Consider the following 13,274-nt stretch of genomic DNA (forward strand, 5'->3'; position numbering starts at 1 on the left):
CACGCTCCAGGCCCGCCCCCCGCCCGTGACGACACTGGGGCTGGAGCCCGGCCCCGCCCACCAGGTGACCTCACGGCGGGGGGCCCGCCCCGCCCCCCGTGACGTCACGCCCCGCGGCGCAGGGCCCGCCGCCCGGGTGACGTCATCCGGGCGCCTTTGGGGCAAGCCGGGGGAGTTGTGGGGGGGTGCGGGGGTGCGGAGGAGCGGGGATGGGCGAAGCTCTCCGGTTTCCCGCGGGCGCTGCCAGCCGCGTCTGAGACGTGCCAGGTAGAGTGTCGGTGGAGTTGTCAGGTGACCTTCTGACCTTCCTGGAACGAAGGGTTACGACACGACATGGGCTGGAAAGACAAACAGGTGGCCCGAGCAAGCAGGAAAGGAAAACCTTTGGGATGAGTGATTCGTGCAGTGGCTTCTGCGGTTCAGGAAGGAGACAGATGCAGGGAGTTCCTGGACGGTGCAGTGAGCCGCGCTCCGGCGGCGGAGTGGGGGGGATCCCTCGGTGGAAAGCTCACTGGACGCAGACCCACCAACCGGAGAGACAGACCCCAGGGTTCTGTCCCAAGCACAGCCAGCCTGGAGGAGCCAGGGTGCACACAGACGACCAAGTTGTCTTCAGAGAGAGAGGCCCGGTTGAGAAGAAGACATTAGCAGGTGAAGGTGTGAGGGCATGGCCATGCCCAGCAGTAGCTGGCCAACACAAAACGAACTCGATGGAATCTTTGGAGGTTCTGCTTCCTAATTTTGTCAGGGCTTTTTCTTTTTTATTTCCTTTTTTTTTTCCTTTTTCTTTTTTTGACCTTACAAGTCCTTTGTGTATATATTATGGCTTCCGATTTTGTTTTTATGGGACTCCTGACTATATGAACGTGTGTGTGTGTGTGTGTGTGTGTGTGTGTGTGTGTGTGTACGCGCGTCTATATGTGTTTCTCGTGCTTTTTCGTTGGCTCTTTTTTCTTCTGTGTGTTTTATCCTGTTTGTTTTCATTTTATCTCATTTTATTGTGTTATTATTGAGATGCTTGTTTGTTTTCTAATGAGAGACAGAAAGGGTGTGGATTCGGCTGGGAAGGAAAGTGGTGAGAACCTTGGAGGAGTTGGAGGAGAAGCCATATTAGAATATATTGTGTGGGGGAAAAAAATCGATTTTCAATAGAAAGAAAAAGATGTGTGGGCACAGTACTGTGGGATGGTCTCTCGGTATGCTGTGAATATGTGTTGCTACCATTGGTTAATAAAGAAGCTGTTTTGGCCTATGGTAAGACAGGCTATAGCCAGATGGGAAATCCAAGAGAGATACAGGGAGAAGAAAGGTGGAGTCGAAGATGCTGAGAGCGCCAGGGGCACAAGATGTAACGGAACACAGGTAAACACACAGACAAAGCCACGAGACATGTGGCAAGATATAGATTCATAGAAATGGGTTAATTTAGGATGAGTGAGCTAGTTAGTAATAAGCCTGGGCCATAGACCAAGCAGCTTGTAATTAATATAAGTCTCTGTGTGTTTACTTGGGACCGGATGGCTGTGGGCCACAGGAAAACTTCTACAGCGCAGGGCTCCTGGGAAGATTTGATGTGGTGGTCTTTTCTGAAGCTCTGATCTGCTCTCTTCCATCCTTCAGGTCACAGCTTAGATACCTCATTTTCTTCGGCATGATCTCATGGAGTCATCTTCTCAGAGCATTGCAGTCAATTGCGCTTGTCTACACCTGATTATGTTGGTATGCCTATGCTTAAGTATTTCTTGTCTGTCTCCCTCACATGAAACTGCCATAGATAGGGGATTTTGTCTTGTGCACCATAAGAAACAACTGACATAAACTTGTCGAATGTATAGATAGAGTTCTTGATCCATTACTACAGAAGAAAGATTGTTTTAACTCGGTTTTATAATATCCTCTTCCTATAGTGTGATTTTTTTGTTTTGTTTAGTTTTGTTTTGTTTTTTGAGACAGGCTTTCTCTGTATAGCTTTGCATCTTTCCTAGAACTCAATCTGTAGCCCAGGCTGGCCTTGAACTCACAAAGATCTGCCTGCCTCTGCCTCCCGAGTGCTGGGATTAAAGGTGTGCGCCACCACCGCCCAGCCTATAGTGTGATCTTTAATTAACTAAGCTGTGAATCAAGGTACTGTGGCTGTGTTGAGAAGTCTAGAGAAGCAGCTTTCAGCCTGTGGGTTACAACCCCTTTGGGGGTCAAATGACCCTTTCACAGGAGTTGCCTAAGACCGTCAGAAACACAGATACTTGCATTACAGTTCATAACAGTAGCAAAGTTACAGTTATGAAATGCTCCATGAGTACTTACAGGATGTGTGTGTGTGTGTGTGTGTGTGTGTGTGTGATGTGTGAATCTGTGACATGAAAACATAAGCACAAACTATCTATTCTCTAGCTGGGGAGATCCCCAAGTTGGTAAAGTGCTTGTTGGACCAGCCCGAGAAACTGAATTCGATCTCCAGCATCCATGTCAAAGCTGGTCGCAGAGACACATATATATAGTCCCAGAGCTGCGGAGCCAGAAACAGGTGGATCCCTGGAGCTCACTGGCTGGCCAGCCAATCTGTCAGTGAGCTCCAGGTTCAATAAGAGACCCTGCCTCAAAAAATAAGGTGGAGAGGAATAAAGGAGAACATCTGATGTCAGTCTCTGGCACACACATCTCTATCTAGCTAGCTAGCTAGCTAGCTAGCTACCTACCTACCTACCTACCTACCTATCATCTATCTTAGCTATCATTTAGGCCTTTTAAAAGATTACTTTTCTTTAACATATAGTGTTTGAGGACTAAAAAGTTCCATCATTTGGAGAAAACTCCAACTACAATTGGTGAAGATGAAGTTTTAGGCTAGAGTACAGGAAAAGTGAGATAATTAACTTCTTGAATAAGCGTTCTGCTGTGGTGCCGTGTTCATCAGAGTTAGCGTTCACATGCCCTGCAGACAGGGATCCACACCAACTGCTGCCACCTCTACATAATTGAGACTTCAGAACTGGATACTTCCCTGCAGAAATACAGTTGGCTCAGAGCACACAGACACCCAGGCAGTTGCAGTTCTAGCTGTGTGAGCCACCTTCTCTTCATTCAAACTGCAAGAAGATGAAAAGGAGGAAGGAGAAGCTGGGCATTTCCATCTTCAACCTTCACACCTAATTTTAGTCTTAGTCAAATTTGACACAGAGGCCGTAGTTCCGGTTTTATTGCTACACTGGCAAGACACTAAAGTCAAGATGTTCAAAACAGAATTCAGGTGATGTTAAAGGACCCTGTTTTCTGCATTTCATATTCTGTGAAATTTCACCAGAATTGTGACACCCCAGCCTTTTCCCTTTTTCCCAGCATGCCTAGGAGTGGGGGTTGCATACAGAGGGAGGGAGAATGAGGCAAATCCCTCCCTTTCAATACTTTCAGAAAAAGAAACTAAAACTGAAAGCTACCCAGGTTGCTGTGCTGTATACATCTCATTTGACTTTTTAATCTTTATCTTCCCTGATCAACTCAGGTGCTCTGAAATATACTTAAAAAATTATAACCCCATTCCATGTTTCCTTTCCCCTTGAATATCATAGGCCCTATCATACAGTTCTCTGCACATATTTAAAAAACCAGCAATAAATCAAGTCCTTTGAAGATAAGCAATTTATACCTTTGAGAAAAAGAATGAACAAATCTTCAGGACTAAATTGGAATAAAAGGGCATTGTTTCCATATTGTAATTTTGTTGACCTTTCGTGTCTGTCTTTTGAGCTCTTGCCGATAGCCAAATTTGGACTAGGGTTAGACTATAGAAAAGTGTGTTAACTATATTTATAAATAGAACAAGAAATAAGCTGAGTATTTAAAAAAATAAACACCTTGGCCCAAAAGATTGTAGAGGGACTCAGAATTCTAGAGATCATGTGGTAATGTACACAAACGTCAAGGTGCTACAGTGATCTGCTAAAAGTCACTGAACATGCCTTGAATACTGTATATGATCTGTGTGATCAGTACCTTCTGGAGAAAGCCTCCTCTGTGCCTGTAGGCTTTCTTTGAAGAATATCAACTATTGTGCTTTATTTTTAATTAAGATTTGTTTATACTATTTTTGTGTATGTGTATGTTTATATGTGTGTGTTGTGTGCCTGTGTGAATATATGCTGTGTGTGTGTGCACGTACAGGCCTAAGAAAGCAAGAAGAGAGCATCTGATCCTCTGGAGCTAGAGTTACAGGTGGTCGTGGGTGCTAAGAAATGAACTCTGGTCCTCTGGAAAAGCAGAAGTGCGTTTAATTTCTGAGCCATCTCTCCAGCCCCTTAAAAGAATGTTAATGGAGTGATAATGCAAATACTACATCGACTATTAAATGCCATGGGATTTTAAATCTGTTATCCCATAAGATTGTTCTCAATCAGTATACTAATATTGTTCTCAAATGTTTGCCTCAAAATCTCTTCAGTCTCTTAGTTACAGTTTTTAGATTATTTCCATGATTTTATGACAAGGTCAGAATTCTCTTCCCCATAACACCCAAACTTGATGTTTCCTCTAACTTCTGAGCCTTCTTTGTTCAAAGCGTTGTCTCACCTCGGCTTCAGCATTGTCTCAGGCCTCAGTAATCCCAAGAGGACACTTTCTTCAAGAAACAGATGATAAATAGCCTCCCCTGGACACTGTCGCTCTACTCCTTCACGACACACACACCCTATACTTCACACCTGGCTTCCCCGATGTCTTCCAAACACTCAGTCATCTTTTGTTGGCAGGGAATCAATTCATATGATCCTTATCAGTATTTTTGGAAAATGTGAACAGAACAGAAAATACCCATTCTATATGTAGAGTTTTACATGCAGATTTTTTTGTGAAATATAAGTATTATAAAATCTAGGCTTTACCCACATATGCAGATATACACATCTGTGTGAATAGGTGCATCTGAAACTGAAGGAAAACCTACATAACCCCACTGGCTTCACATGTTTTTAATTACTTACTTGGTTCTTCAGTTTTAGAGGCCCCATAGCTAGCTAGTAGATTCCCATTAGCTTTACTAGCCATAATCCCTCTGCTTATGGTCACTATGATAATGTTGCTCCAACAGTTTTCAAAAATGTGGAGGCTGCTTTTTATCTCAAACCAGTTGACATCACTAAATCGTAACTCTCACTTGGGCATGTTGCAGTGACCATAGATTATCAGTTTCCACAGCTTAAATGTTGGGCATCTACTTTTGAAGTGTCAATGAAAACTCAAAAGATTTTTGTCACCTACATTTCATATGAAAGAGCTGTTTTTTTGTCACAATTAAGCCACTGGCTTTCTAATGTTGCACTCTGTGCATGATTTAACCTTGTTCTTGAGGCCTTCCTTAGGCAAGACATCATTGGCCTTCTCCAAATACTGCAGTAATCTTCAGTGGGGCATTTACCCACCAACCCCACAGTTCCACGGAGTTTTCTTGAGTGCGAGCAACAGGAAATATTAGATAGAAGGATTTAGATTGTGGAGATAAACAAATAGAAAATACAGGATAGCCTCAAGAGGGCCTGGAACCTACTCCAGTGGACCCTGACTGTCTCTGCCCCCAGGGTATTTATAGAGATGCCAAGGGGTGGAGCAAAAGACCTCCCCCAGCACAGCCAAGTGCAGACCATCTCAGACACCTGCACTCAGGCCCGTGGTCCTAATCATCCTCTCTATGCAGACCTGCTGGCTAAAGCCACGAGGAACCCGAGAACGGGCTCACACAGTCATCATCTATTGATACCCAAGAAAAGGCCCCCACAGCTCACTAGCCAATGAGTTTCTCAGTTTCTGGGAGTCAGTTACCTAGGCATGGCTTAGCTGGATCCTCTCAACTCAAGGTCTCTCCAGAGGCTGTACTGTTGTCAACTGAGCAAGGATCACTTCCATACTCATTTAGAGACTGGATTCAACCCCTCAAGAGGTTCTGGCCAGGAATTCCCCCAGTTCCTGGCCACCTGACCTGAAGTGTATAACGAGGAGGCAGCAAGCAAGAGATTAAGTGAGGACAAATCAGCCAAAAGTCAGTCTGAAGGTTTTGAGAAAAGTTTATTTTCTTTTCAAATAATAGTTATTGGGGGGCATCCTATGCATGCTACAGCGCAAGTGTGGATTCAGAAGACAGTCTTTGGGAATCGGTTCTCTCCTGCTGTGGGTCCTGGGGATTAATCAAACGTGGGTTTTTAGGCTTGGTGGCAAGCACCTTTACCTGATGAGCGATCTCACTGGCCCACAAGTCAAATCTCTTAGGTCACCTAATGTTGGAAGTAACATCCAATGTTCTTTTCATTACTTTACTTTTCTCAAAGTAAGTGATGAGGTTTAGTCCAAGTTCAAAGGGAGATTAAGCAAGGACATGAGTACTAGGTGATGTAGACCATTAAAACTCATCTTAGGAGCTATCTACCATAAATATGCTAGTATCACCTATAACCTAAGTTGTTTTTTTTTTTAAGTTTCACATCCTGAACCCCACCCCCTGTAGCTCATATGCTAAAAGCTGGGTCATGTACCTGTGACTCTTCTGGGAAGTAGTAAAACATTAGGGTACGGAGTTTTAACTGATGGAAGTTAGTGGTGGTGTGCCCCAGAAAATCTGTGATTTCTCTATATCTATTTGTCTGTCTGTCTGTCTGTCGTCTGTCTATCTATCTATCTATCTATCTATCTATCTATCTATCTATCTAATCTCTGTTCCTCCCTCCCTCCCTCCCTCTCTCCTCTCTCTCTTACTCTGCTTTCTAGCCCCACAAGATGAACAGTATGCCCCAACACACTCTCCCTACCACAGGCTCCATATCAGCAGAGCAGAATGACACTACCAATGGCGACCTTTGCAACTGTGAGTCAGAACCCAATTTCCCTCCTAAGTTTACTTCTCAGGTATTTAATCATGGCAGTAGAAAGCTCAACAATACACTAATTCCCAAGGACTTTAAGCTTAGTTTGGAGAGGAAAATGGTAAGAAATTATTCTGGCTCTTTATTTTGAAATTGTTGCTTAAGCTAATCAATCACTGATTATTTGAGATAATTAAATCTCAACCATTATTAACTGTTATAAAAGATCTTTGCCTGAAGTGTTTTAAGCCTCTGTATGCAAAGCACTATTGACTTTTAAAGTAATCACAGTCAGTGTTCCGCAGTGTTGGGTCTCAAAGGTCTGCTCCAAGGATCCCCATTTTCTTAAGTGCGAAGGATGCTGCTTCACTTGTTTCTGGAATTAATTCTGATTGACAGGAGTAGAATTAATTAACTGTCAAGAGCCCTTTTCCTTCTTTGTTTCCATTTGGAACAATTTCTATGAAGAAGAGCTCGGGGATACTAATTATAGAAGAGATCCTTCCCTTTATGTGGCTAAAGAAATCTAAAAACACTGTATATTTGAAGAGTCACAATATGCATTAGTATAGTAATCAGGGTCCCTGATTAATACCATTCCCAGTTGGCTATGGTATGTATTCTTATTGTGACTAATACTAGCCCAGCAACCCGTGGAGCCATTGAATCTAGGTAGGGCGCAGGTTTTTCTATTGGTTTGCAATAGTACTAGATAACATATGGGACAACCCAGATATATTGTTGCTTTACCTTTGAAACATTAGGCATGGATATTTCCGTGTTCTGTTGAGCATCTGGTCAGTTCTCCACTTATATATTGTGGTAGCATTTCTATCTGAAGCTTCCCTTTTAAATGCTGAGACCTTGGCTGTTTCTTATGGGCTTTCTGGCTTGGGCCCTTATTTCAGACAACTGAAATCTTCAAGTTTGGTTTACTTAAAACATTCCCAAGAGGATCATAGCAAGCACCCCGCTCCTCACTAATTCTACACCACTTTCAAATGTATATTGATGAAATGAATGATCTGCCTTGAGATAAAATTTTGCCCTGTTACCTGTAGGTTTTCTTTGTGAAATAGACCAATTGAGAAGGAGCTATTTAGGTAGCATGTTGCTTTCATCATGTTTGGGCTAGAACATCATTCTGTTTAGAAAAAAAAAAAAAAAAAATCCCTTCCAAATAGAGGGAATTACTTCCTGTACATGAGTCTGGAACATTGGTTATTTTCTAGAGCAGTGGTTCTCAACCTTCCTAATGCTGTGACCCTTTAATACAGTTCCTCATGTTGTGGTGACCCCTAACCATAAAATTATTTTTGTTGCTGCTTCAAAACTGTAATCTTGCTACTGTTATAAATTGTAATATAAATGTCTGATATGCAGGATATCTGATATGCAACCCCTGTGGAAGGGTCTTTCGATCCCCCAAAGAGTTGAGACCCACAGGTTGAGAACTGCTGTCTTAGAGCAATCAATCATTTTTCGGTCTTCAGGCTGAACATTGATTTTAGGTTCCATCTCAAGTTGTTAGTTGTGTGGTTTAAAAACCAAGGTATGGAGCCAGATTCCTCGATTTCAGTCTTAACTTATTAGCTATATGATCTTGGACAACTTACTTACAAAATGGGGATAATAATGACATTTATTCTAGAGTTCAGGTAGTCAATGAGCTTTTTTTGTTGTTGTTGATGATGTCTGTGTTTTTGAGACAGATTTTCAGCTTCAAACTCACAATTCTCCTGCCTGAGCATCCAAAATACTAGAATTATAGGCCTGGGCCCCTGTGCAGATAAGATACATTTGTGTAGTGCTAACATACTAAGCTCTCAAAAATAACAGTTGTTATTATCAGGAATGTTTCAAGTTTATTTTTACTACCCGTTGCTATTTACCTGTCTTTTTTTCTTTTTTTAACTGTAAACAGCCACCGTTCCCTAAAAGTGAACAAAAAGCAGCATTGGTTGGGGGGTCAAGATTAAAATGTTTCAGCATACAACACAATAGTTTTAGTTTTATCCGAAAGCAAACTATATCCCAAGTCCTGTGGCGTGCAAGTTCAGATACCTTAAGGGACAATCAAAAGCGACACCCAGCAGTGAATACCGATACCCCTGCTCTACCGAGCTGGGAGCCCGGAGGGAGGAGATTGTGAGGAGCAAGGTTGAATACCGATACCCCTGCTCTACCGAGCTGGGAGCCCAGAGGGAGGAGATTGTGAGGAGCAAGGTTGGCAGTTGCTCAGCTCGGAGAAGTCACTCCACGGCTCTTTGTTTCTCTGAGGTAAGAGCTGACATGATGATGGAAAGAGCAGTTGGAAGGACAGTCTGACAGGGTCAGTGTGATACACAAAGTGGAAACAGAGGCTGGCTGTAAATGTGTTATATTGCAGGGTGAGATCGTAAGAGTTTCTTCCTACGAGGCTTGAAGTGGAAACAGGAGAAAAAGGATGACTGTGGAAGACACTGTGAAGGAAGAGATCACAGACTGAATTAAATGGAAAAACTGATCATAAAAAGACCATCCTATCAAAATCTTATTTTATTTACCTCTTATCCCAAGTTTTAATACCTGAAAATAACTTGGTAGAAGTTGGTATTCTAGTAAATCCTATGAGGATGAAAAAGAAGGTAGGATTTGCTATGTTGGTTTGTTTGCCTTTAAGGAATAAATAGTATGTTACCATGGTACCTTATTTATTGTAAATCAAGACTTGGAAGTTCTAAGGGGAGCTTGTCACTGAAAGACATTGCCCATGTAGATAGATTTTTTTTTTTTGTACTGCTCTGGCTTAAGTCAATGAGTTCTATGGTTTCCTGACACATTTTCATGTTTCAGTCTGACAGAAGAGAAAGTCTAGCATTCCCTGCCAAATATTCCAGATCACTTTGGTTTAAGTGAGCAATTTTGAGTTCAGTGGTTAAGTAGCATGTTTTTAAATTTTAGACAGAGAAAAATGGAAACTTCAGACCTTCCCTGCCAAACATTCTAAATTATGTTTCTCAGCATAGTACTTAGAAAGGCAGACTTAATGAAACATATATTCGGCTCGTGGCAATTATATACAAAGGTCTGTGATAGATAAATAATAAGCATCTTTATTTTCCTTGGTTTATAAGGCATGAAAGTGGCCTGAATGGTGGTGCATGCCTGTAATCCCAGGTAGAGGCAGGCAGAAGGGTCAGAAGTTCAAGGCCAGTTTAGGGTGATTCAGTTTCAAAAAGATATAATAACTATTATTATATTAATAGTTAATAATGTATATAATGAATATGCTGACTATGGTCAGCATCAGTGGGTTTACAAATAAAGAACTTTGTTGAGTTATCTAGTCCTCCTGAGTACACATAAGGACTGTCTTCTCCCTTCATGTCTGTAGCTAACACTTGGATTTAGTCTTTTCTTTTGCCTTACCATGGAAGAGAAAAGTAGCATTGCTCAAATCACCAGATGGTCCCTTTCAATTATATAATAGCGAGCCTACTTAATTTCCTTTAAGGAATATTCATCACGCATAAAATGAAATCCTTGTGCGATCTAAGTGCAAAGTGATAAAGAAATAATCCCAGTCCACTCCCAAAGAGTTCATAGCTGAGGCAGCGAATATCTTTATACTCAGGACTTAGTTCAGAAGAACCTCCAGAAGGGAAGAGGAAGAAGAAGTAGAGTGTGAGAAATAAAGCCCACTGGAAGTGAGGAAGGAAGAGAAGGCAGTGAGAGGCTCGCACAGTGAGAAAACTAAGGATGACCTGCGTGGATCTGCTTCAGTGCACCAAGAATTTAGCTCTCGGGTTTTGGGAGAAATGGGAGAAATGTCACTAATTAAACAATTCACAAATCCTATCAGATGAAAGCACACTAATTGTTTAGGAAAAAATCAAAGCCAACCTGTATTTCTGATACAAGGCCAAACAAACAAAACCCCTTAGGGGGCCTCCGAAGGCAACACTACCTGAGCACTGAAGAACTTCCTGTGAAATATCCTTACAAGAGTGGAGACTGGAGTGAGGCTACTTAAGGTATACCTCAGCGGAGGTTTGGTGGGCTGTCACCAAAGCCAGTGCAGCCAAGGCAAGTTTCCAGGGCTGTGCTTGCACAGGTGATTCTGTAACAGTAAGTTACAAGATCTGTGGGATAAACACTCCGTCCACATGGCTCTGTGCCAACAGATGGGACGGGACCGCGGTGTTGTCATTCAAAGCAGGAACAGACAGAACTCATCACTGAGGAGATATTCTGAGAACTTGCATTCAGTTTGCAAAGGAAATATGCAGCTTCAGTTGCAAATACCTAACTCTCTTTTATCCAGATACTTATTATAGATGGAAGCAATTTGAAGAGTAGTATCAACATTGGAAAATCAAAGTAGGTCTTCCATGATAAGATATATGCCTCACATGTCTCAGCTCCCCCTTAGTATTTAATGTACTAAATAAATTATAATAAATTAAGAAAATAGACTGCCTACCATGGGGTGGGAGACCAAAGCATCAGTACATGTTTAGACTTTCCAGTTTTAAGCAGATGTTCCCAGAAATCAGACCACACAAGTTGTTCTTTGAATATTAACTCTGATTCCATATTGATTTGTATTTTTAAAAGAAATTATGTGTTCAACGGTATTGTTTTTACCTAGTAAGACAGGAAAATGAGTAAAACATAAAAGGATGTTCTGAATATAAAATAATCCATACAGCTCATGTCCAATAAAAGGCCATATCTTTCTAAATTATTCAATAAATGGGGTAGGGGTAATAAGATTTGATTTGAAGAGAAAGAAAAGTGAACTATATATAGCCTGTTTCTAATGTTGACTTTATGAAGATAGTATTTTTTTCATTAGGATCCAGCCAGACACCAAAGGAGAGGGAAAAAACTTCCTGCCTCTTCAGACCCTAACTATCTTTCCTGTCATGAATAATAATCTCGCCTCTGTGAGCTGGCTGGGTGCCTGACAGAAGGACTCCCAGTCGTGATGTGATTGGAACTGACACTTGACAACCGGGGATAATGTCAAGTTTCCACAGATGAAAATTCAGAGCACAAGAGTGATGGACAGGGAGGGAGGAGCCATCTCAAATCTTACTCTCGCAGAGTCTTTAGAAATGCTGACATCCACATTTCTCTTAGGGTGATAAGGGGATCTTTGCTCGGATTACAGAACCATGTTTAAAATCTTTAACCAGCAGAGCTTTAGATATAAGGCCAACACTTGGTGTTTCCCAGTAATTAAAATCAAATACTTAAAATTCATCTAGAAAGAGTATGTCTTTTCATAAAAGATTTTTTTTTTGGTTGCTGAAAGCATATGTCAACTTCAGTACTACAGACACATATAGACAGTATTAAGTGATGAGTGAGAAGGAGATGGGGGAGAGGTAGGTATGAGGGAACCAGGAAGGGAAGGAAACGAGCTTTATGTAGGCAGGTGGGCTGGGGAGAAGGAAGGAGCTTTGGCGGAGGAGATGTGTCTCACAGTGAATACCTGTTACACTCTTTCTCCCCCCACACACAGAATCACAGATAAAATGACAACTTTGAAACATTGACATGGAGCAGATTTTATTAAAGAACAATAGTATTTAATTCTACATACTGGTTCTTTGCATTTACATCTTTACAAATAATTAAAAGATAAACTTGGATGAGGTCAAAAGGAGAAGGGAAAAATAGGAAAGTGTGAGGACACTGAGGGACAGGAGGGTTTTCACAAAGTCCCTTAGGGGAAATGGCAGTGGAAGCCGCAGCTGCCTGGGTGGGCAGATACAGTGATCCACTGAGTTCCTAACTGACAGACTAGTAAAGATGATTGAAAGGCTGCAGGCTTCCCTGTCTCCACCTCATTCTTGACTACTTCATGCATTGCATTTCCAGATCTTGTGGAGTATGCCTCCACAGACTTGCATGGACACGTGCGTGTGCGCACACACACACACACACACACACACACACACACACACACACACACACACACAGAGAGAGAGAGAGAGAGAGAGAGAGAGATCTACGCCCTTTGCCATCTTTTAATCATTTGTAAAGATGTATTTCTGAACTATATTCCTTTTCAACTCGTAGACTTGACCAGGTCTTGGACGTCTTTGTTTATCTATTTGAAAACAACTGATAGAAAGGGAAAACAGGATCTAAACCAGAACAGAAAGGAGTGGAGGAAAAAGAAAAGGGATTAAAAGAAATTTAAATATATCTTTAAATGTAGATAATATAATAGGCCCTCAGGACATCTTTGTCTCCTTTCAAAATCAGTTTTCTATACTATTTTCATAACTGGGTCTTTATTTCATTTGGAATGAGTATCTGCTATACACTTTAAGAACTTAAGTCACACAGAATGTATACATATTCAGATATCAGTGTTTGGAGTATGCGTGTGTATTGGGTGACTTATATATGCATTGCATAGGTATGTGCATATCT

The 13,274-nt window shown here is 41.7% G+C and overlaps 1 long non-coding RNA gene across 9 annotated transcripts in view; it reads left to right on the top strand.

The window, feature by feature from the left end:
* Positions 1–148: 148 nt before the first annotated feature.
* LOC128118457 (uncharacterized) overlaps positions 149–13,274 on the top strand; it is a 73,567-nt gene continuing 60,441 nt past the window's right edge. For 5 of the 9 annotated variants that reach the window (XR_008221227.1, XR_008221228.1, XR_008221224.1 and 2 more), the window contains exons 1-3: positions 183–651; positions 1,621–1,719; positions 6,748–6,844. This is a non-coding gene — a long non-coding RNA (uncharacterized LOC128118457). Of the gene's footprint in view, positions 652–1,620; positions 1,720–6,747; positions 6,845–13,274 lie in introns of all 9 variants that reach the window. The other 4 variants (XR_008221231.1, XR_008221232.1, XR_008221230.1 and 1 more) reach the window with 3 other exon arrangements.

The sequence above is a fragment of the Peromyscus californicus genome, unplaced genomic scaffold (assembly GCF_007827085.1).
Source record: "Peromyscus californicus insignis strain IS unplaced genomic scaffold, ASM782708v3 Scaffold_22__1_contigs__length_63687245, whole genome shotgun sequence".
Lineage (NCBI taxonomy): Eukaryota > Metazoa > Chordata > Mammalia > Rodentia > Cricetidae > Peromyscus > Peromyscus californicus.